This window comes from Erpetoichthys calabaricus, chromosome 2, assembly GCF_900747795.2.
Source record: "Erpetoichthys calabaricus chromosome 2, fErpCal1.3, whole genome shotgun sequence".
In the NCBI taxonomy this organism is placed as follows: domain Eukaryota; kingdom Metazoa; phylum Chordata; class Cladistia; order Polypteriformes; family Polypteridae; genus Erpetoichthys; species Erpetoichthys calabaricus.
Window position 1 is genome coordinate 12,961,564 of NC_041395.2, and position 26,260 is coordinate 12,987,823.

Sequence of the window (26,260 nt, forward strand, 5' to 3'; positions counted from 1 at the left end):
CCATTATGCGTAGAATTTCGAAATGAAACCTGCCTAACTTTTGTAAGTAAGCTGTAAGGAATGAGCCTGCCAAATTTCAGCCTTCCACCTACACGGGAAGTTAGAGAATTAGTGATGAATGAGTCAGTCAGTCAGTCAGTCAGTCAGTGAGGGCTTTGCCTTTTATTAATTAGTATAGATTAGACCAGTGACAACCTACATGCAAAGTTTTGTGAAAATCTGTCGAGCCATTTTGTTTGATTTGTGAATTAAAAAAACAGATAAGATGTGGTCTGGGGTTTGAAATGAGGTGCTTAGTGTGTAAAATAGATAAATAACATCAAACAGAGTTGAAAAATTCAAAAGACAGTCAAAGAGTATTACAATTTTATTTATAGACATACAGAAAAATAATTTTGCCACAGCTTTAAATGCATGCACATTCCCTTCTATACACTTTACTGTTTTGTGGATTTACTTTTAAATATATAAAATTGCCCATTAATTTGCACTCAATAACCCATAATGACAAAGTGACAAAGCAGTTTAACCCATTCATCTTGAAAGATCCTCTCAAGCTCCATTAGATTGGATGGGCAATGTCAGTAAACTGCCATCTTCAGGTCCCTCAACAGATATTCTATTGGGTTTAAGTGTTGGCTTTGGCTGGGCCACTCGAGGACATTCACAGACTTGGCATGAAGCCACTCCCACCTTGTCTTGGCTATATGCTTTGGGTCATTGCTGTGCTGAATGGTGAACCGTTATCCAGGTCTGATGTTTCATTCACTCTGAAGCAGGTGTTCTTCAAGGGTCTCTCCATTTTAATTACATTTATCCTTCTATCAATTCTGACTAGTTTCCCTGTTCCTGCACCCCCAATGCATGATTCTCCCACAACCATACATCAACGTAGGATTGATATTAGGCAGGTGATAAACAGTACATGGTCATTACCAGACATTAGAGTTTAGCCCAAAGAATTCAATTTTTGTCTCATCAGACCACAGAATCTTTTTCCTCCTTTTGTTAGTGCCCATTAAATATCATCTTGCAAACTCTAAGAGGGCTGTCAATTGAACCTTGTGTCCAGAAGGGGGCATTAGCTCCCCGGGAATGAGTTATTTTTGTAATTTGTGGGCGTGTTACATAACCTGAATCATCTTCTTCTTCTTTCAGCTGCTCCCGTTAGGGGTTGCCACAGAGGATCATCTTCTTCTACATCTTCCTGTCCTCATCATCTTGCTCTGTTACACCCACCACCTGCATATCCTCCCTCACCACATCCATAAACCTTCTCTTAGGCCTTCCTCTTTTCCTCTTCCCTGGCAGCTCTATCCTTAGCACCCTTCTCCCAATATACCCAGCATCTCTCCTCTGCACATGTCCAAACCAACTCAATCTCGCCTCTCTGACTTTGTCTCCCAACCGTCCAACTTGAGCCGACCCTTTAATGTCTTCATTTCTAATCCTTTGTCCAAAGGTTTGATTCATCATTGGAGGTTTGTTGAACCGCTCTTTGTCTCATCCCTCACCTAGGACCAGTTTGCCTTGGGTGGCCCTACCAGGGGCATAAAGCCTTGGACAACAGAGTTCCTAGGATCATTGGGACACGCAAACCCCTCCACCATGATAAGGTGGCAGTTCAAGGAGCCTGTTCATTGGGGTTTACCCCGGTGGACGAGAGGATAGCCTCCCTCCACCTTCGGGTGGGGGAACAGGTCCTAACTGTTGTTTGTGCGTATGTGCTGAACAGCAGTTTGGAGTACCCACCCTTTTTGGAGTCCTTGGAGGGGGTGCTAGAGGGCAAACCTTCTGGAGACTCCCTCATTCTGATGGGAGACTTCAATGCTCACGTGGGCAATGACAGTGAGACCTGGAAGGACGTGATTGGGAGGAATGCCCCCAAGCCCGATCTGAACCCGAGCGGTGTTTTGTTATTGGACTTCTGTGCTCATCACGGATTGTCCATAACGAACACCATGTTCAGGCATAGGGGTGTTCATACGTGAACTTGGCACCAGGACAGCCTAGGCCTCAGTTCGATGATCGACTTTGTGGTCGTGTTGTCGGACCTGCGGCCACATGTCTTGGACACTCGGGTGAAGAGAGGGGTGGAGCTGTCAACTGATCACCACCTGGTGGAGAGTGGGCTTCGATGGTGGGGGAGAATGCTGTTCAGGCCTGGTAGGCCCAAACGTGTTGTGAGGGTCTGCTGGGAACGTCTGGCAGAGTCCCCTGTTAGAAGTAGCTTCAACTCCCACCTCCGGCAGAACTTTGACCACATCCCGAGGGAGGTGGGGGACATTGAGTCTGAATGGGCCATGTTCCATGCCTCTATTGTTGAGGCGGCTGACTGGAGCTGTGGCCGTAAGGTAGTCGGTGCCTGTCGTGGCGGCAATCCCCGAACCCGTTGGTGGACACCGGCGGTGATGGATGCCGTCAAGCTGAAGAAGGAATCCTACAGGACCTTTTTGTCCTATGGGACTCTGGAGGCAACTAATAGGTACCGGCAGGCCAAGCGGAATGCGGCTTTGGTGGTTACTGAGGTAAAAACTCGGGCATGGGAGGAGTTTGGGGAGGCCATGGAGAACGACTTTTGGACGGCTTTGAGGAGATTCTGGTCCACCATCCGGCGTCTCAGGAGAGGGAAGCAGTGTAGTGTCAACACTGTATATGGTGGGGATGGTGCGCTGCTGACCTCGACTCGGGACGTTGTGGGTCGGTAGGGGGAGTACTTCGAAGACCTCCTCAATCCCACTAACATGCCTTCCAATGAGGAAACAGAGCCTGTGGACTTGGAGGTGGGCTCCCCCATCTCTAGGACTGAGGTCACCGAGGTGGTCAAAAAACTCCTTGGTTGCAGGGCCCCAGGGGTGGATGAGATACGCCCAGAGTTCCTCAAGGCTCTGGATGTTGTAGGACTGTCTTGGTTGACATGTCTCTGCAACATCGCCTGGACATCAGGGACAGTGCCTCTGGATTGGCAGACTGGGGTAGTGGTCCCCTTCTTTAAGAGAAGCCAGGGCATTGAGGGGGTCCGGTTTGGTGGACTCAGGATTGGGTCACTGCTTTTTGCAGATGATGTTGTCCTGTTTGCTTCATCAGGCCATGATCTTCAGCTCTCTCTAGATTGGTTCGCAGCTGAGTGTGAAGCGGCTGGGATGGTAATCAGCACCTCCAAATCCGAGACCATGGTCCTCAGCCAAAAAAGGGTGGAATGCCCTCTCAGGGTTGGAAGCGAAATCCTGCCCCAAGTGGAGGAGTTCAAGTATCTTGGGATCTTGTTCATGAGTGAGGGAAGAATAGAGCGTGAGATCGACAGGCGGATCGGTGCGGCATCCGCAGTGATGTGGGCTCTGTATCGGTCTGTCGTGATGAAAAAGGAGCTGAGCCGTAAGGCAAAGCTCTCAATTTACCAGTCGATCTATGTTCCTACCCGCACCTATTGTCATGAGCTATGGGTTGTGACCGAAAGAACGAGATTGCGAATACAAGCGGCTGAAATGAGTTTCCTCCGTAGAGTGTCTGGGCTTTCCCTTAAAGATACGGTGAGAAACTCAGTCATCCAGGAGGGGCTCAGAGTAGAGCGGAGGAGTCAGTTGAGGTGGCTCGGGCATCTGATCAGGATGCCTCCAGGACGCCTCCCTGGTGTGGTGTTCTGGGCACATCTAACCAGGAGGAGGCCCCGGGGAAGACCCAGGACACAATGGAGGGACTATGTCTCTCGGCTGGCCTGGGAACGCCTTGAGATTCTCCCGCAAGAGGTAGAAGAAGTGGCCGGGGAGAGGGAAGTCTGGGTATCTCTGCTCAAGCTGCTGCCCCCGCGACCCAATCTCGGATAAGCGGAAGAGGATGGATGGATGGATTTCTAATCCTGTCCATCCTCATCACACCCAGTGCAAATCTTAGCATCTTTAACTCTGTCACCTCCAGCTCTGTCTCCTGCTCTCTGGTCAGTGCCACTGCCTCCAACCCATATAACATAGCTGGTCTCACTACCATCCTGTAGACCTTCCCCTTCACTCTTGCTGATATCCATCTGTCACAAATCACTCCTGACACTCTTCTCCACCCTGCCTGCACTCTCTTCTTCACTTCTCTTCCACAATCCCCATTACTCTGTACTGTTGATCCCAAGTATTTAAACTCATCCACCTTCGCCAACTCTACTCCCTGCATCCTCACCATTCCAATGACCTCCCTCTCATTCACACACATGTATTCTGTCTTCTTCCTGCTGACCTTCATTCCTGTCCTCTCTAGAGCATATCTCCACCTCTCCAGGGTCTCCTCAACCTGCTCCCTACTTTCGCTACAGATCACAATGTCATCAGCAAATATCATAGTCCACGGGGACTCCTGTCTAATCTCGTCTGTCAACCTGTCCATCACCATTGCAAATAAGAAAGGGCTCAGAGCCGATTCCTGATGTAATCCCACCTCCATCACTCCTACCACAGACCTCACCACAGTCACACTTCTCTCGTATATATCCTGTACAACTCTTACGTACTTCTCTGCCACTCCCGACTTCCTCATACAATACCATAACTCCTCTCGAGGAACCCTGTCATATCCTTTTTCCAGGTTCACAAAGACGCAATGCAACTCCTTCTGACCTGTAAACTTCTCCATCAACATCCTCAGAGCAAACATTGCATCTGAGGTGCTCTTTCTTGGTATGAAACCATACTGCTGCTCACTAATCATCACCTCACTTCTTAACCGAGCTTCCACAACTCTTTCCCATAACTTCATGCTGTGGCTCATCAATTTTATCCCCCTGTAGTTTCTACAGTCCTGCACATCCCCCTTATTCTTAAATATCGGCACCAGTACACTTCTTCTGCACTCCTCAGGCATCCTGTCACTTTCCAAGATTCCATTAAACAATCTGGTTAAAAACTCCACTGCCATCTCTCCTAAACACCTCCATGCTTCCATAGGTATGTCATCGTGACTAACGGCCTTTCCATTCTTCATCCTCTTCATAGCTGTCCTTACTTCCTCCTTGGTAATCCGTTGCACTTCCTGATTCACTATCTCCACATCATCCAACCTCTTCTCTCTCTCATTCTCTTCATTCATCAACCTCTCAAAGTACTCTTTCCATCTGCTCAACACCCCCCCTTGCTTGTGAGTACATTTCCGTCTTTATCCTTTATCACCCTAACCTGAATCTATATAGATATAATATAAAAAGGCGATACACCTTGTAAGAGTTGAATTTGAACCCTGGTCCAATGTGCACCTGGCATGTGTCTGAGTCTCATATACTTCTGAGCTTAGTTATTTTATTTTTCACTATGATGAATGTATTTCTTGTTATTTTATATAACTCCTTAAGAGAAAAATGTTATATTTATGGCATAACCTTTCTTCTATAATATTAAGTTTCCTGTTTTTGTACCCAGCGGGATCATAATATATATAGGTCATTGTTCTTTATTTTAAACCATGAGAAACAGGGTGAACATAGTGAAATTCACATAAGAATTAAAATAATACATTTAAAATGTCATGAACATCCTAAGCAAACAGGACTATCAATCAAATTGTGGTCATCTAAGGTATCAACATCTGCCATGTCCTGTTAGCAACTAAGTGTAACCAATCATGTTAAAGGTTTTCTGAATTTGTAATGAATTCCTCTTCATAGTAGAATTACCAAACGAATTCCTATGAAAAAACTTGTAAATCCGTCCCACTTTAAATCCCTTCGCACCTCTCCATCAGTGACTTTTGTCTTGTAAATGTGCCGATCAAGACAAGCAGGAAGCAGCCTAATATTCCATCCCCCAACCACCGCAGAATGTGCACAACGTTCTCCCAGTTCCAGTCTTCATTATCTGGGAGTGAAGTGCTAGAGTTTTAGAATGGAAATAATAGATTGTTATTTGGAACACATGCATTTCATGTGTGTTCCGTTTCTACAATAATCTGTGTAAACACATTGTTAAAAGAGAAACGTTTTTCATATCTATCTTACTAAACCACAGTTAATATATGCACGGCGGACGCACGGCGGACGCACCGAGGTGCATGCGCACTGCGGCCTTGGCGCCCGCCTCAGAGTCCAGAGTCAAACGCAGCGGCTTCCAAAAACGCGGCAGATTCCCAGAGTCAGTAGGTGGCGCCCAAACAACACAACCTGTAAGCACCCAAACAACACCACCTGTAAACTACACTTGCTCTAATCCACTATGCCAGTAATGTAGATCACATAACGGTCATTCAGTTTGCCGCCCGCCCCAGAGTCCAGAGTCAAACACAGCGGTGTCCCAAAACGTGGCAGCGCCCGCCCCAGAGTCAAACGCTGCGACTTCCCAAAACATGGCAGCTTCCCAGAGTCAGTAGGTGGCGCCCAAATAACACAACGTAATGCACCGTGGCGCCCGCCCCAGAGTCAAACGCAGCGGCTTCCCAGAGTCAGTTGGTGGCACCCAAACAACACAACCTGCGAGCTACACTTGCTTTAATCCACTGTGCCAGTAATATCGATCACATAACGGTCACAGACTCTAATCCAGCGGCTTCCCAGACTCAGTGGCTGGCACACGAGCACCACAACCTGTAAACTAAACTTGCTGTGCTCCACTCTGCCAGCAGTTGGTGTCAGCAAAGGTAACGGAATCACGTCCCCACAAAATGAAACCGCTTTAGTACAGACATGCTTATGTAATTAAATGACATTTCCCCAGACGCACCCACCCTCCATGATATGTCATCCATCCAGATATCGGACGGAACAGAAACTGATTGCCATTCTTGGAGTTCCGATTTGCTAGTGAATCGCGGGCTTACTTGTTTTATTAATAAATGATAAAATGTAGACATAAACTATATAATGTGTAAAGCCTGAAGTGTAAAGATCAAATAAACACTTTCACAAAATGTTCAAGGATGATATAACAGATTCTGTGGCATAGCGGTAAGAATTGCCAACTTGTAATCAAGACTCCCCGGTTCGATCCCCACTGCCTCCTATATTTACCGTTTTCAGTAGTGAGCTGCTCTTATTGTTAATATTATACAGTAAACACATACATTTGATTTGCATCTGTAACACACGGTGTACATTTATAATACTTGTAAAAGTTACCTTTTTTTTCACTTTTATTCTCTCAGTCATGATCATGATACAGACTACCACCCTAGGGATCTGACGCTGTTTCTTTTTATATGAAACTGGGAATAACTGTAGATGTGAATGGTGTTTTGAGACAATGGAACTGGACATTCTCTGATCTGGAGGGATAAAAGCTGACACACAAAAGCTGGCGAATCTGCCTTCTTGGTATCTTATTGTCACTTGATTGTTTTTATTCAATTTTATTGAGTGTTCCTGCTCACGCTGAATTAGTATACACCTTATGGTCCATGATATCAAAGCTGCACTGACAAAAAAAAAACAAAAACAGAGACATAGGTACATACTGTATGATATTTGGAATCATTTATTTTATGACCTGTATAGTACATTTCGGAAAACACTGAGGCACGGCTGCAACGTTATTCATATTATTCATATTCAATCGCATGCCTTCTTGCACTTGTAATCAGTGACTGCGTTTTGTTTTTACCCTGACCTTGCCCAATCTGCACAGGACTCCAGGACATGCAGAGGAAAGAATGTTCCTCAACAATATGAGCCATGATCGCTCTTCTTTTCTCAGTGGGCCCCGTACATGCCTTGCACAATACATGTGAGTTGATCGCCACCAGGTCAAGCTTGTTATAGCACAAGCAACCGGCCACCTGCGTGTTCCTGCCTGCACTGAATAAGCTCACGCCTTCTGGTGCATGCTGTCAGAGCAGCAACAGGAAAAAAAGAAAGAGACAATATATGTGACATTTTGAAGAAATCATTTTAAGACCTGAATAGTACCAGTCAGAAAACATCATCGCACTAATGCAAGTGTAAATTTATGCTGGCGCTGTTAGTTAGGGTCAGATCAGAAGGGGAGGGAGAGCGTAAACGTGACTGAGAGAATAAAAGTGAATAAAACTAACTTTTACAAGTAACATAAATTTACACTCGATCTGTTCGTTTTCAAATAATATTGCATCAGTGCGATGATGTTTTCTAATTGGTACTATTATTTTATATAACTCCTTAAGAGAAAAATGTTATATTTATGGCATAACCTTTCTTCTATAATACTGTGTTTCCTGTTTTTGTACCCAGCTGAATCATAATATATATAGGCCATTGTTCTTTATTTTAAACTATGAGAAACAGGGTGTATGTGGTGAAATGCACACATCTCCTAAAATAAGAATAAAAATAATACATTTAAAATGTCATGTACATCCTAAGCAAACAGGACTATCAATCAAATTGTAGTTATCTAAGGTATCAACATCTGCCATGTCGCATTAGCAACTAGGTATAACTAATCATGTTAAAGGTTTTCTGAATTTGTAAAGAAAAGCCAAGCAAAATGACACCTTTTATTGGCTAACTAAAAAGATTACAATATGCAAGCTTTCGAGGCAACTCAGGCCCCTTCTGAGTTGAGATGTAATCTTGCCTGAAGAAGGGGCCTGAGTTGCCTTGAAAGCTTGCATATTGTAATCTTTTTAGTTAGCCAATAAAAGGTGTCATTTTGCTTGGCTTTTCTCTACATTCATAATGGCTAACACGAAACAACACCCTAGTACTACTGAATTTGTAATGAATTCCTCTTAAAGAATAGTGACCTAATCAATGAACTGTATAAATATAGCACAGATGACCCTTTTTTCTTTGCAAAACACTGATATGATGCTTTTTGCCTCTTCTGAGATTTAGATAAAGAATAACGATTGACGCTTTCTCCTGCCTGTGTTTTATTGCATAAATCGGGACCTTCCAGTGGGGGGTGTCTGTATTCATAATTTTCTTCCACACCCTTCCTTAGTAATACAGCGGTAAGAAATCACATAGGAGAAATAACTTTATTTAATGTCGGCCTACGCTGCATAACAGACGAAGGAAGCCCATGGCAAGAACCCAGTCCGGGAGTGGGGGCCCGAGGTGTATAGTCTGACGACATCGTCGGTGCAGTGTGAAGTATTTTTAGGAACAAGGGGCGGTATCTCCCATCCGTCCATCGGCTTCAACGGTGTGCTTGGCCATTTTCCAAAGCTTTATACTGTTTTCTCCACGTGCAGGACCCCCACTTAGGTGAACATGCAATTCCAAAAAAGGCAATTCCATGCTGACTTGACAGACATAAATAGTATATGGCAGCTCTCAGTCTGACTGCACGTTTTCCAGTTGTTTCAATTTGTCTTATGTCATTCTGCTTGCCTAGCAGTTCTCAAAACTCGTCTTGAAGCTTGACGACCTTGGGTTGGGGACGACCATCTGCAGATGGATTTTCTCTTTCCTGACAAACAGGCCCCAGGTGGTGAGAGTCGGCAAACACACATCTTCATCACTCATTTTAAACACAGGAGCGCCGCAGGACTGTGTGCTTAGCCCCCTCTTGTATTCCTTGTTCACCCACGACTGTGTTGCAAAACACGTCACAAACACCATCATCAAGTTTGCAGACGACACAGCCATCATAGGCCTTATCACTGACAACGATGAGACGGCCTACAGAGAGGAGGTGCTGGCATTGAGTAATTGGTGCCTGGATAACAACTTGTCTCTTAACGTCAGCAAAACCAAGGAGATGATCGTGGACTATCGGAAACAACAAGGCAGAGAACACCAGGCCATCTACAGTACATAAGCGGCGTAGAAGCTGAAAGGGTTAACAGCTTCAAGTTCCTCGGAGTAAACATCACCGAGGATCTCTCGTGGACCCTTCACATAGACACTGTGGTCAAGAAAGCTCGCCAGCGGCTCAACTTCCTGAGGAGGCTGAGGAAGTTTGGCATGAATGCCAACATCACCTCAAACTTTTACAGGAGTGTGGTCGAGAGTCTGCTGACGGGCTGCATTACCGTCTGGTATGGGAGCTGCTCTGCCAGCAGCCGGAAATCACTACAGAGAGTGGTGAAGGCAGCAGAGCACATCACGGGCAAGAGTCTTCCTGCCATTGAAGACATTTACCTCCATCGGTGCCTGCGTAAGACAAGCAGCATCATAAAGGACCACAGCCATCCAGCACGCCAGCTGTTTTCCTTGTTGCCGTCTGGCAGACGATACAGGAGTCTGGCTGCTCGGACTACAAGACTTAAGAACAGTTTTTACCACCAGGCCATTCGACTCCTCAACAGCAACACCTGAACACTTACATACACTTACATTACATCTACATTGCACTACTCACACACAAACTGTACCTGCACACTAATTGGAACATGCATCTGCACTTTATGGAATATGCATCCGTACTTATAAAATATTATCTGTGCAATAACTGTCATTTGTACTTGCTGCTCATCCTACTCATATTGCTCTATAACTTCTTTTATACGTACACATTTTATTTTATATTGCTTGTCTATTTTTAACTTGTAAATTTTATTTTTTTTTAGCTTTATTGGATCTAGGCTGAGTGACTTGTTTTTCTCGTCATACACATTTCATTGTATGTTGACCCTGTGTTAACCTATATATGACAAATAAACCTAAACCTAAACCTATGTGGCAAACCCCTGTGCTTAATCTGGTGAGTAGAAAAAAATCAGATTTATAAGATATATTTGCACAGAGCACAGTGACATATTAAACTTGTGCTTATTACACACCTGATTAATGGAGTGCTGCTGAGATGGTCGTACTTCCAACAGCTTTTCCCATCTCAGCAGAAGAGTCGTGAAGTTCTGTTAGAGTGACCATTAGGTTTCTTGTTATCTCCCTGACCAAGGCCCTTTCTTGCCTGGTTACTCAGTTTGACTGGATGGACATCTCTAGGAAATGTCTTAGTAGCTCCAAAACGTTTTGTCCCAGCAGACTAGAGAATCTCTTTCCTCATGCAGAGTCCTTTATTTAAGAGTTGCTTCTGTCTAATCGCCCTACCAAAAAATGTCTAATTGATAGAGTGCTGCTGAAATGGTAAACCTTCTCACAGGTTCTCCTGTCTCAGCAGAGGGATTCTGATGCTCTGTTACAGAGACCATTGGGTTCTTGGGCATTCGCCCTGAACCCCTTTCTTTCTTGATTACTCAATTTGGCTGGACAGTCAACTCTAAAAAGACTCTTAGTGGTTCCAAACATCTTCCATTTCACAGTTATCAAGGCCACTGTGCTGCTGGGAATACCCAATGCTTTATATTTGATTTTATCTTCATACACACACAGAAAGAGGTATTGGGGGCAGCCGCCTGTATACTTGAAATTGGCTGCGAAAAGTGAAGGTTGTGGTTGAAAGTTTACAGACTTCAGTGCAGAACAAGAACAAACAGATAGGGAAACATGGCAGCAGGCAGGGGAAGTCTGGCCCGGAACCAGAAGTGGCATCATCAGGCCATGAACCAGAAGTGCAGTCACCGAGGGTGGAACAGGAAGTGACGTCATCGGACCCAGGCGAAATTTCCCATGGTCGGTCTGCTGATGAAAACGAGTAAGGATCAGTGCACTCTGCCATCCCTGGCATATAATTACCTCACTTTGAGCCTTTTAGCAGTCTCCCATACGCACATGTGTGACACCCCCTTACCCTGATCTGTGCCTCACCACAATTTGATCATGAAGATCTACATAAAGAGTTCCTTAGACTTCAGGGCTTGATTTTCTTTGTGGCATGCAGTGTGAATTGTGGGATCTTCTGTACGCAGGTCCTGTACATGTGTCCAATCAATTCAATCTGCTACATGTCGACTTCGGTCACGTTCTCGACACGTTTCAACAAGAACTAAAGCAAACAGAATGCACCTCGGCAAAATTTGGAGTGCCACAGCACCGAGACTGAATACTTCTAGGGATGAGAGATTTCAGTTTTTGATGTTTAATAAATTTGCAAACTTTTTTGCAAATATATTTTCACTTTGTCATTATGGATTACTGAGTGCAGATTAACCCCTTAACCGCCCTCTGCCGGATATATCCGGCATCGTAGCTTTATTGCTGACGCCTTACTGCCGGAATTATCCGGCACATTTGCCTGTGGTTATGTGAATGCCTGGCGCGTAGTATAACTGACAGTTTGGCGTGGGTATTATTACTACATTGTATTTCGACAACTCTGCGGTTGTATTGGCCGCTCACGTGATGTGATTCGAAAGTGAAAGCTGTGAATATGGCGAAACGTAAACTGACTTCAAGTGAGGTTTTGCAGGCGATTTTGGACAATAATTCTGATCATGATTGTAGCAGTTCTGAAGAAGATTTTAGCGACAATGATGATCAGCAACGTGCGCTGCATGATACTGTGAATGCCGACGCATCGGATGATGGCGATGAGTGGGTGTATCCCCAGCATCTCAACTGGACTGCTGCCCGTTATTTGAGCCAGATATGAAAGATCCAAACCGTGACCGCTTGTTCAAGCTACGTCCTTTGATTGACCATTTATTTGAAACATTTCAGCAGGTATTTCAGCAGGTAAATACTGCTTGAATAAATGTAAAGTAAAAAAACGAAAATTGTTCAGATTTCTCCTGGCATGGGGAATATTTAGGGAGTTGGCGGTTAAAGGGTTAATGATTAACACTTGCAAATTGCTCCATTTAACTTTAAATCTACAACTCAAAGTTTGTAGAAATTAAGGGGTCTGAATGCTTTCCATATCCACTCTGACGCTATTTTGTTATTTTTCTATGAATTTGTATTTAGACTTTGCTCCCCCTAATTGTATTCTAATTGATGATACACCCAATGCAAATCTTAGCATCTTTAACTCTACCACTTCCAGCTCTGTCTCCTGCTTTCTGGTCAGTGCCACCGTCTCAATCCCATATAACATAGCTGGTCTCACTACCATCCTGTAGATCTTCCCCTTCACTCTTGCTGATACCCGTCTGTCACAAATCACTCCTGACACTCTTCTCCACCCTGCCTGCACTCTCTTTTTTCACCTCTCTTCCACAATCCCCGTTACTCTGTACTGTTGTTCCCAAGTATTTACCATTAGAATTACCAGGGTCTACGAAAAAACTCATAGATCCGGCCCACCTTAAAACCATTCTCACCTCTCCGCCAGCGTCTTTTGTCTTCTAAATGTGCCGATAATGACAAGCTGCAAGCAGTCGGCTATTCCATCCCCCCACCGACTTAGAACGTGCACGAACTTCTCCCAGCTCATGCCTTGATTGATTATCTGGGAGTGAAGTGGAGTTTTAGAGTGGAAATAATAGATCGTTATTTGCAACACGCGCATTTCATATGTGTTCCGTTTCTACAGTAATCTGTGTAAACAAATTGTTAAAACAGAAACGTTGTCATATTTTAGTAATAAATGTTACAAAATGTAGTAGGCATAAACTATAGAATGTGTGAAGCCTGAAGTCCAAACATCAAATAAACACTTTCACAAAAGGTTCAAGGATGATACAACAGCTTCCATGGCATAGCAGTAAGATTTGCTGACTCAAAGCGCAGCAGATCTGCCGTGCTTCAGAGACCTGAATTCGATTTCCCACTGGGGAGAACCTCAAACGGACATAAAATTTTTAAATTGGTATGCACTGTAAATCGTTAAGTTTAAAATGTTGATTGCGGTTATTTCTGTTGATTAATTCATGCTTTTTACTTAGAGTTAGAACTGGAGCTTATTCAGTGCGCGCAAGAACATGCAGGTGGCCAGTTGCTGTGTGCTACAACATGCTGGCGATGATCAACGCACATTTTAAAAAAAGAAAGAGACAAATATATGTGACGTTTAGAAGAAATCATTTTATGACGCGATTTACCTTTATTTATTTACTTACTTCCTACAGCCTAAAGTCACAAGTAGTGTGCAGAGGGCATATATGTGTAAAATATGTGTAATGCCACGAAAAGTGCCTGCTGACACTTTAGTACGCAAGCAATGCTACGAGAATGCAGTTAGACTTTTTTTGGGGGCACATACACCGTCCAGATCTAAACATTAGTGTATAGACTCGCTTGCGTTCTACAAAGGAGCATTGCTTTCGAATGTTATACTTTTATTTATTTACTTACTTCCTACAGCGTAAAGTCACAAGTAGACTGCAGAGCTTCCCATATACATATACAGAGTACAGCGATAGTGCGATGTGCATTCTTGCTCCGATGTAGAAGGGTCGTCATGATCTGAGTTTACCTCTGTTATAGCGCTTCTATGTGAAAACAGCAGTGTCAAATGTGGGGGGGTGTTTGGACTCGTGAATGCAGCTGAGATAATAAAACTGAATAATAAAATAAAAAACCAAAGCTAACCTTTACAAGTATCATAAATTACACCGGCTGTTACAGACTGAAATCAAATGTATGTTTTTATTCTAAAATAGTAAGAATAAGAGCAGTTCACTTCTCAAAAGGGAGTCATGCAGGATCGAACTCGTGACCTTTTGATTGCCTGTCAGCAGCTGATACTGTTGCACCACTGAGGCAGTCATAATAAATGAGTGTCAATGTCGCATGCTAAGGCAGACTTTTTTTTCTGCAGTTATATTTTTGAATAAAAGCTCACTTATTCTGTTATATTTGTACCTTTTGTGAAAGTGTTTCTTTGATATTTGGACTTCAAGCTTCATACATTATATAGTTTATGCCTACATTTTGTCATTTACTACTAGAATATGAAAAACGTTTCTGTTTTAAAAATGTGTTTACACAGATTACCGTAGAAATGGAACACACATGAAATGCGTGTGTTCCAAATAACAATCTATTATTTCCACTCTAAAACTCCACTTCACTCCCAGATAATCAATCAAGGCATGAGCTGGTAGACGTTCGTGCACGTTCTAAGTCGGTGGGGGGATGGAATAGACAGCTGCTTGCAGCTTGTCTTTATCGGCACATTTAGAGGACAAAAGACGCTGGCAGAGAGGTGCGAACAGATTTAAGAAGCGATTTAAGGTGGTACAGATCTACGAGTTTTTTCGTAGGTTCTGGTAATTCTATTGTTAATCTTATCCACCTTCACGAACTCTACTCCCTGCATCCTCACCATTCCTCTGACCTCCCTCTCATTCACACACATGTATTCTGTCTTGGTGGTCCTACTGACCTTCATTCTTCTCCTCTCTAGAGCATATCTCCACCCCTCCATGGTCTCCTCAACCTGCTCCCTACTATCGCTACAGATCACAATGTCATCAGCAAACATCATAGTCCATGGGGACTCCTGTCTAATCTCGTCTGTCAACCTGTCCATCACCATTGCAAATAAGAAAGGGCTCAGAGCTGATCCCTGATGTAATCCCACCTCCACCTTGAAAGCATCTGTCACTCCTATTGCAGACCTTCCCACGGTCACACTTTCCTCGTACATATCTGGTACAACTCTTACATACTTCTCTTCCACTCCCGACTTCCTCATACAATACCACAGCTCCTCTCAGTCACCCTGTCATATGCTTTCTCCAGGTCCACAAAGATGCAATGCAACCCCTTCTGGCCTTCTCTGTTCTTCTCCATCAACATCATCAGAGCAAACATCACATCTTTCTTGGTATGAAACCATACTGCTGCTCACTAATCATCACCTCACTTCTTAACCGAACTTCCACTACTCTTTCCCATAACTTCATGCTGTGGTTCATTAATTTTATCCCCCTGTAGTTACTACAGTCCTGCACATCCCCCTTATTCTTAAATATTGGCACCAGTACACTTCTTCTCCACTCCTCAGGCATCCTCTCACTTTCCAAGATTCCATTAAACAATCTGGTTAAAAACTCCACTGCCATCTCTCCTAAACACCTCCATGCTTGCACAGGTATGTCACCTGGACCAACGGCCTTTCCATTCTTCATCCTCTTCATAGCTGTCCTTATTTCCTCCATGCTAATCGGTTTCAGTTCCTGATTGTTTATGCTTTTAATTATCTTTTTTTTTTCATGGCTCCAAAATCCGAACTAATCCCTACTTTCTCTGCTGTTCTTTTTCCGGTTTTCTGTGGTGGCGATCTGCACAACCAACACCTGATCAAAGCACCATGCAGTCCCTCAATTGATGGATTGAAGGCCAGAAGTCTACATGACCATCATTATCAAATTCTTCCAGGTGAAGCCTGAAAACTATGAGGACTGACTCAGATTATTTATGTTAGGTATCTCATATCTCGTGGTATCGGAACCCCTGCAGAGTCCATGCTCACTCCTGTCCACTGCCAAAAGTATCCACATTGAGCACTGAACTTCAGAACTGGGCCACAGAGAAATAGAATTAGGTGGCTTGACCTGATGAATCACATTTCCTTTTAGATCATGTGGCTGGGTGCATATAAGATGTTTGCCTGGGGAAGTGATGGCAGCAGGATGTACTATGGTAAGAAGTCAAGCAATGTGCTGCTCTGGGCAAAGTTTTGCTGAAACACTTTGGGTCCTGGCATGCACGTGGATGTTATTTTGACATGTACCACCTACCTAAAGATTGAGCTCCTTCATGGCAATGGCATTCGTTAACTGCAGCGGCCTCTAACACCAGGATGATACACCCTGCCACATTGCAAAAATTCTTCGGGAATAGCTGGAGGAACATAACAAAGAGTTCAAAGTGTTGACTTAGCTTCCAAATTTACCAAATCTCAATCTGATCGAGCATCTGTGGGATGTGCTGGGAAAAACAAATCAGATCCATGGAGGCCACACTTCACAACTTGCAGGACTTAAAGGTTCTGCTGCTAACATCTTAGTGCTACAGGACACCTTCAGAGGCCTTGTGGAGTCCATGCCTTGGTGGGTCAGAGCTGTTCTGGCAGCACAAGGGGGGCCTCCTCAGTGTTAGGCAGGCAGTTTCAATGTTGTGGCTGATTGGTGTAAAGACGCTAAAATACATTAAGGCTTGCTACATTCCAATAAAACATAGCAAACCTAGAAATGTTTGGATTTATACCAAATTATAGAAACTGTAATATACTGTAAGTGCTTGTTAAATTAAGGCAGGAGTCCAATGACAAGAAGAAGCTGAAATCCTGCAGCCATAGTGTGGGACCCCAGGGCTTAACTTGAGGATCATATATATAGTCCTATATAAATATATATATATATTTTTTTTTTCCTTCATTTTGTTTTACTGTCACCCAGCTCGGGGACCATTGAGCTAATGTGTGCAGTATGTAATGGAAAGAAAGGAAATTAAGACGCTGCACATGTTCTTCTCAGGAGTTAATTTTCCATTACTTTTTTTATTATAGAGTTGCATTTTCTGAGCATAAATTTGCAATTTAGCTTGATTACATCAGCCATAAAACTAAGAATATTAGAGTGTGACCTTAACGTTGTTTGCATATGTATGCGTTTCTACTTGTTAAGGCAATTTAAGGGAGGAATTCTTTTATTTCTTCTTTTTTTTCATGATTTCACACTGTTGAAGACAATGAGAAACTACATTCCTCTTTGGTCAGGTTAAACCATTAAGTGGCCACTTGAACATTTGTCTGGTGAGCAATCATGGGTAGCAAGAAATAGAAAAGAAGCAATTATATTAAAGATAAGCAACTTAATGATTAGCATGGTAGCCTTAAATTGCTGGTCTCAATCTGCTCCTGGGAACAGTCTGTAGACCTTGCTGTCTCATATTGCTCTGTGAAGCTTCATGTAATGGTGTGTGCTGTGGAAGGTGGGGCCTAAAACAGATATTGCTTGCAAAAGCTTTCTGAAAATGTCATTTAATAACACTATATGTAACAGACAACCGGCAGCTCAACCAGGCCGGGACGTGCACAGAATTGAAGGATGGGAGAAGGCAACCTCTTTGGGACACTACTTCCCCCAAGACGTTAGATGGCAGCTTCCCTGCAGAGTAGCAGTGCCCCGGATTTCCTCAGGGCACCATGGGATATGTAGCTTAATACCACAGCCCTGCTGGGTACCGTGAGTGCTGCAAGGGGACTCTGTGAGAGAACCTGGGGATTCATGTAGTCCCCATAACCCGGAAGTACAATACAATACAGTACAATACAGTTTATTTTTGTATAGCCCAAAATCACACAGGAAGTGCCGCAATGGGCTTTAATAGGCCCTGCCTCTTGACGGCCCCTCAGCCTTGACTCTCTAAGAAGACGAGGAAAAACTCCCAAAAAAACCTTGTAGGGAAAAAATGGAAGAAACCTCGGAAAAGGCAGTTCAAAGAGAGACCCCTTTCCAGGTAGGCTGGGCGTGCAGTGGGTGTCAAAAGAAGGGGGTCAATACAATACAATGCAGTACACAGAACAGAACAATTTCTCAATATAGTAAGAAATAAAAAATATAAATTTTAGAAGTACAGAGCAGAATTTAACAGTAGATGATATATCCCATAATAAGTTTTGGATTTGTGTAGAGTCCTGGAGACCTCATCCTTCAAGCTGCCTCCCCCATTTGGCCATTCCACGGCTGAAACAGTGCTGGGCCAGCCAATCCGATGAAAGGACCCCTCTTTCCCACGATTCCTGCGATCCTCCATCAGAGATGACTTTTCCTTAGGCAGGCAAAACAACTTGGCAGGTGGGCCGTGGCACCAAGTGCCACATTTGAGTACCGAGAAGAAAAACAGAATAAGTGAGGGTTAGTATACAATTATAACTGTCATGTTACTTATATTTAAGTGCTAATGACTAACAACAGAGATGCAGTCTGTACAGTTAATCAGCAGCTCTAGTCAGGATATGCTAAACTGAAGTAGTGAGTCTTCAGCCGGGATTTAAAAGCTGAGACCGAAGGGGCATCTCTTATAGTAGCAGGCAGACCATTCCACAGTTTAGGGGCCCTGTAACTAAAAGCTCGACCTCCAACTTTTATTTTATTAATCCTTGGAATCATAAGCAGACCGGCATCTTGAGATCTTAATGTGTGCTCAGGTTTGTAAGTCATGATAAGTTCAGACAAGTAAGCCAGACCTCGACCATTTAATGCTTTATATGTTAAAAGAAGGATTTTGAAATCTGCCCTAAACTTAACTGGGAGCCAGTGTAAGGATTTAAGAACTGGAGTTATGTGTTCGTATTTTCTTGTTCTTGTAATAATTCTTGCAGCCGCATTTTGGATTAGCTGGAGGCTGTATAAAGAACAGGAAGTACTACCAAGTCATAGAGATGAAAGCCCAGAAGTACTTCCGGGCTGAAGAAAACTCAAGCTTTCCATCTGAACTGGAAGTGCCAGCCAGTTATGTGAATGGAAGAGCAGAAACACTTCTGAGTCGGGCGCTATATAAAGGACTGTGGAACACCCAGCAGGTGAGCCAGAGTTGGGAGGTAGTAGACAATTCAAAAGAAGTAAATTAGTAGCAAAAACAAGTCACTAATTAAGAAAAGGGTTAGAATGAAAACCTGCAGCTACTGTGGCCCTCCAGGACTGGAATTTGAGACCACTGGTCTAGAGGGACCTTCAAATACCATAATTCTGCAATTAGGAATTATTTTCATCAATTGCTATCGTAAAGACCTATTATCAGAAAGATCAGCATCAGAGTGGTAAATAATTATTGAAATGTTATAGAATAGTTTGGGTAACTTGGTTCCTAGGGCACAAAGCCCACTGACACTCACATCCAATTTTTTTTTTTCCACAGAAATCTTTCATTTCAATTGCCCTAAATTTGGGAGGCTGTTAAATGCGACTGGTCCTCTTTTTAAACATGGCTCACCTGAGGTTACGGTGCAATGGTTTTATGAGGAGAAAGAAAACCCCAAAAGGTTTAAGTGATCAGGAGATGAAAGGTTTTAAGGACAAAAGTCTGTAGTACTAGGGTGTTGTAACCGTGTTAGCCATTATGGATGTAGCGAGAAGTCAAGCGAAATGACCCCTTTTATTGGCTAACTAAAAAGATTACAATATGCAAGCTTTCGTGACAACTCAGGCCCCTTCTTCAGGCAAAATGTAAGGAAAAAAATCAAAATAAATGCAGAACCTAAACAAGGGCCGAGTGCCAGAGTTAAAAAAACAATTGTCAAAAAATCTTCATCTGAAAACACAACAAAATGTCAAGAAATTTAACGGAAATCAAACCCTGACAAAACATCTACAATATATAGTGCCCTCCATAATGTATGGGACAAAGACTTGTTTTTTCCTTGATTCCCCCCTCTTCTCCACAGTTTAAAATTACAAATCACAAACTTAAGACATTGTGATTAAAGTGCACATTGTGGACTTTCATTTAAGGGGATTTGCAGACATTTTGGTCACACAACAGTTTTTCTTCAAGGCCCCTCCATTTCAGATCACCATAATGTTTGGGACAATTGGCATCACAGGTGTTTGTGATTCCTCAGGTGGGTTTTGTGATCTCATAAGGCACCTTGGCTTCTTTCTACCCTTTGAAGTCTGTAGTTGCCAATATTAAGCATGAGGACAAGAGCTGTGCCAGTGAAAGTCAAAGAAGCCATTATGAAGCTGAAAAACAAGAATTTGAACCATTGAAGACATCAGTGACACCTTAGGATCATCTAAATCAACAGTCTGGAATATCATGAAGAAGAAAGAACACACTGATGGGCTCAGTAATCACAAAGGAGCTGGTAGGCCAAGGGAGACCTCTACTGCTGATGACAGAAGAATCCTCACCAGGGTAAATCAAGCCATCCATCCATCCATCCATTGTCTCCCGCTTATCCGAGGTCGGGTCACGGGGGCAGCAGCTTGAGCAGAGATGCCCAGACTTCCCTCTCCCCGGCCACTTCTTCTAGCTCTTCCGGGAGAATCCCAAGGCGTTCCCAGGCCAGCCGGGAGACATAGTCCCTCCAGCGTGTCCTGGGTCTTCCCCGGGGCCTCCTCCCGGTTAGACGTGCCCGGAACACCTCACCAGGGAGGCGTCCAGGAGGCATCCTGATCAGATGCCCGAGCCACCTCATCTGACTCCTCTCGATGCTGAGGAGCAGCGGCTCAACTCTGAGCCCCTCCCGGATGACTGAGCTTCTCACCCTATCTTTAAGGGAAAGCCCAGACACCCTGCGGAGGAAACTCATTTCAGCCGCTTGTATTCGCGATCTCGTTCTTTCGGTCACTACCCATAGTTCATGACCATAGGTGAGGGTAGGAACATAGATCGACTGGTAAATTGAGAGCTTCGCCTTGCGGCTCAGCTCCTTTTTCACCACGACAGACCGATGCAGAGCCCGCATTACTGCGGATGCCGCACCGATCCGCCTGTCAATCTCACGCTCCATTCTTCCCTCACTCGTGAACAAGACCCCGAGATACTTGAACTCCTCCACTTGGGGCAGGATCTCGCTACCAACCCTGAGAGGACACTCCACCCTTTTCCGGCTGAGGACCATGGTCTCGGATTTGGAGGTGCTGATTCTCATCCCAGCTGCTTCACACTCGGCTGCGAACCGATCCAGAGAGAGCTGAAGATCACGGCCTGATGTAGCAAACAGGACAACATCATCTGCAAAAAGCAGTGACCCAATCCTGAGCCCACCAAACCGGACCCCCTCAACGCCCTGGCTGCGCCTAGAAATTCTGTCCATAAAACTTATGAACAGAATCGGTGACAAAGGGCAGCCCTGGCGGAGTCCAACTCTCACTGGAAACGGGTTCGACTTACTGCCGGCAATGCGGACCAAGCTCTGGCACCGATCGTACAGGGACCGAACAGCCCTTATCAAGGGGGCCGGTACCCCATACTCTCGGAGTACCCCCCACAGGATTCCCCGAGGGACACGGTCGAATGCCTTTTCCAAGTCCACAAAACACATGCAGACTGGTTGGGCAAACTCCCATGCACCCTCCAGGACCCTGCTAAGGGTATAGAGCTGGTCCACTGTTCCGCGACCAGGACGAAAACCACACTGTTCCTCCTGAATCCGAGGCTCGACTATCCGACGGACCCTCCTCTCCAGGACCCCTGAATAGACTTTTCCAGGGAGGCTGAGGAGTGTGATCCCTCTGTAGTTGGAACACACCCTCCGATCCCCTTTCTTAAAGAGGGGGACCACCACCCCGGTCTGCCAATCCAGAGGCACTGCCCCTGATGTCCATGCGATGTTGCAGAGGCGTGTCAAGCCTGTTTTGTCTAAACGCAACCTTGAAACAGTGATACATGCTTTTATAACCTCTCATCTAGATTACTGCAATGCGCTTCTTTTTGGAATTAGCCAGGCCTCCATTCCTCGCCTACAACTGGTGCAAAATGCCGGTGCTCGATTTTTAACTGGTACAAGCAAGCATGAGCACATTACCCCGATTTTGGCTTCTCTTCACTGGCTTCCGGTTTGTTTTCAAATCCATTTTAAGATTCTTGTATTTGTTTTTAAATCCTTTTAAATCCTGGACATGTAAATGTCAAAATCTCCACTTGCTGCAGGGACATCAAACTATTGGCTGTAAGTCTGTGTCCCTATTACATGCCCATAAGAGTTTGGACACGTCATTTTTGTTATTGTTTACATCCCTCCTCGGGCGGACATGGAGTTAGCAGGTGACATCATCCATTCTGCAGTTGCTAAACTACAAACACAGCACCCCGAGGCACTTGTGCTAATCACTGGAGACTTTAACCATGTGACGCTGGACAAAACATTACCTGCCTTCTCCCAGTATGTGGATTGTAACACCCGGGGAAATAGGACTATTGACCTACTGTATGCAAACGTTAAGGACGCATACAGCGCCACCCCGCTGCCTGCGCTTGGGAAAACAGATCATAACCTGGTTTTGCTTCAGCCTCACTACAACCCAAGAGTGAGGGTCCTACCTACAACCATACGCTCATTCAGGAAGTGGTCCCCTCAGGCAGAGCAGGCTCTAAGAGACTGCTTTGGAACTACGGACTGGGATATCCTGCAAGGATCATTTAGTGAGAACATTGAGGAGGTTGTTGACTGCACTACTGACTACATCAACTTCTGTATGGACATTGTAGTTCCAGTAAGAACAGTACGCTGCTTTGCAAACAACAAGCCATGGATTACAAGTGACATCAAGGGCCTTTTGAACCAGACTTTGTAAAGGCAGTGATCAGCATGAGCTCAAGCACATGCAGAAGGAACTCAGAATCCAGCTCAGGGTGGCGAAGGAGCGGTACAGGAGAAAGCTGGAGCAGAAGTTGCAGAATAACAGCATGAAGGAAGTGTGGGATGGGATGAAGATCATCACTGGCTGCAGCTCAAAGCGGGATGCCACCATCGAGAGAGATGTGAAGAGAGCAAACCAGATGAACAACTTCTTTAACAGGTTTGACCACCCTAACCCACTCTCACCTCGGAGTACTCCACCTATCCAACCATCCTTCTGCTGATACCAACATAGGAGAGAGTTTACCCCAACCCACAATTACAGCAGCCCAGGTAAGCAGAGAGCTGAGGAGACTTCGTGCCAGCAAAGCAGTGGTCCAGATGGAGTATCGCCACGACTGCTGAAGGTCTGTGCGTTGGAGCTGGGGGGTCCTCTACAGCGCATCTTCAACCTGAGCTGGAACAGGGGAGAGTGCTGAGGCTTTGGAAAACATCTTGCATCACCCCAGTCCCAAAGGTATCACATCCTAGTGAGCTGAACGACTTCAGGCCTGTCATTATCATGACCCCGTGATCATCAGAGGTGACTGTGTGCAGAGGGTACAGACCTATAAATACCTGGAAGTGCAGGTTCAAGGATGATACAACAGCTTCCATGGCTTAACGCTACGGTTTGCAGACTTGGAGCACAGCTACTCTACCATGCTACAGAGACGTGAGTTCGATTCTCAGCTTTGAAGAAAGTGTTTTTTTTTTTTCCTCAAACGGACATTGAATTTATAAATTGGTAGGCACTGTAAATCGTTAACTTTAAAATGTCAATCGTGGTTATTTCTGTTGATTAATTCATGCTTTTTTACTTAGAGTCAGAACAGGAGCTTTTTCAGCTTATTCAGCTTCTGATCTGACTCAAACAGCGCCAGTAAAACTTCACACCCGATCTGCCGCTGTTCGTTTTCAAATAATATTGCATTACTTCGACGATGTTTTCTGATTGGTACTATTCGCGTCATAAAATGATTTCTTCAAAACGTCATCTATATTTGTCTCTTTCTTTTTTTAAAAAGTGAGTTGTAGCACTCAGCAACTGGCCACCTGCATGTTCTTGCACACACTGAATAAGACAGTGCTATATGCAATCATCAGATTCAAATGTTAACAGTTATATAGCACAGAATGGAAATCAGCAGTTCTTAGCATTGCACCACGTAAGCTGTCATATCAACCGCCTACTGTAACTTGCTTTTTTTTTTTCTTCGGTTATAGTCTTGAATAAAAGTACACTTGTTTTGTTATACTTTTACATCAACATATGTTCCTATGTTTGAGCTACATGGGCATGCTCAAAAAATACACGTATAATGCCACGAAAAGTGCATGCAGACACTTCAGTTCGCAAGCATTGGTACGACAGTGCAGTCACAAGTACACTGCAGAGCTTTAGCGCGTCTATATGTGAAAACAGCATCAGATGGGGAGTGTCTGATGATTGCATATAGCGCTGAAGTTACTGCTCTTTACTATGCTTTCCTCTGCATGTCCTGGAGTACAAAAGAAACAGCATACAGCAACACGTGGGGACTGGCAATACTGGGGGGAAAAAAACACGCGGTCGTATGTATCGTGATACACTGCAGAACTATAGCGCGTCTTTATGTGAAAACAGCAGTGCATGGTGGAAGAAGAACACCGCATTCCAAGAATCCTACCTACTGTCAAATTTGGTGGAGGTTCCATCATGCTGTGGGGCTGTGTGGCTAGTTCAGGGACTGGGGTTCTTGTTAAAGTCGAGGGTCAGATGAATTCAACCCAATATCAACAAATTCTTCAGGATAATGTTCAAGCATCAGTCACAAAGTTGAAGTTACACAGGGGTTTGGATATTCCAACAAGACAATTACCCAAAACACAGTTGGAAATCTACAAAGGCATTCATGCAGAGGGAGAAGTACAATGTTCAGGAATGGCCGTCACAGTCCCCTGACTTGAATATCATCGAAAATCTATGGGATGATTTGAAGCAGGCTGTCCATGCTCGGCAGCAATCAAATTTAACTGAACTGGAGAGATTTTGTATGAAGAATGGTCAACAATACCTCCATCCAGAATCCAGACACTCATCAAAGGCTATAGGAGGACAGCGTCTAGAGGCTGATATATTTGCAACAAGGAGGCTCAGCTAAGTATTGATGGAATATCTCTCCTGGAGTGCCCACATTTATGCACCTGTCTAATTTTGTTATGATGCATATTGCATATTTTCTTCATAAGGCATGTCAGATATTAAAAGGAAGTTGCTACTTTGAAAGCTTCCGCCAATGATAAACAAAAATCCAAAGAATTCAGAGGGGTTCCCAAACTTTTTCATATAACTGTATGTGCATAGACTTCTACTACAGTCAGTCATTGTCTAACCCACTTATCCTGAACAGAGTTGCCGGGAGTCTGCTGGAGCCTATCCCTGCTACCATAGGGTGTAAGGCAGAAAAAAACACAGGACAGGGTCAGTCCCTCTTAGGGTGAACACACACACCTCAAGCACGCACTAGGGCCAATTTAGAATTGCCAATTCACCTGACCTGCATTTCTTTGGGGGCATCTTGAGGAAGACACAAGGAAAAACATGCAGACTCCACACGGGGGGGACCCTGGGACACTAACCCTGGTCTCCATTCTGCAAGGCACCCCAACTTATACTGCGATGTCTGGGTAATAAATGTTCCAGCAGTCAATGTGTTAAATCTATTAAAAAGTGAAAGTGCAGTCCAATTGGTCACAACCCGAAATGAAACCCGGCTATTTCTGTCATCCTGCACACCTTACATTAAACTAGAGAATCGTTTTTCTTCGTGCTCTCAGAGTCCTTCTAATGGCAGTTGGCAGACTTCAAGAGGGCTGTTTGCCAGTGAACATCTGGGCCTTTACATGTGCCTTCTTGAGCAGGGGGACCTTACAGGTGCTGCAAGATTTCAATCCGTTATGTCATAGTGTGTTCTTGGTGACTGTGGTGGTCCCTACTGCCTTCAGATCATTAACAAGCTCCTCATGATCATCCTTACCTCATGAGGCAAGATCTTGCATGGAGCGCCAGACTGAGGTTGATTGATAGTCATTTTATATTTCTTCCATTTCTGAATAATCGCACCAACAGTTGTCACCTTCTCACCAAGCTTCTGCTGTCCTTTGACAGTTCTTTGATGTTGCCCATAGTACTGGAGAGGTTGGAATGGAAAAAATTGATTCTGTGAAGAGGTGTGCTTTATACGCATAACGAGTTGAGATTAGGAGTATCTGTAATTGATTGATTAGCTGTGTACCCATCAATCAAT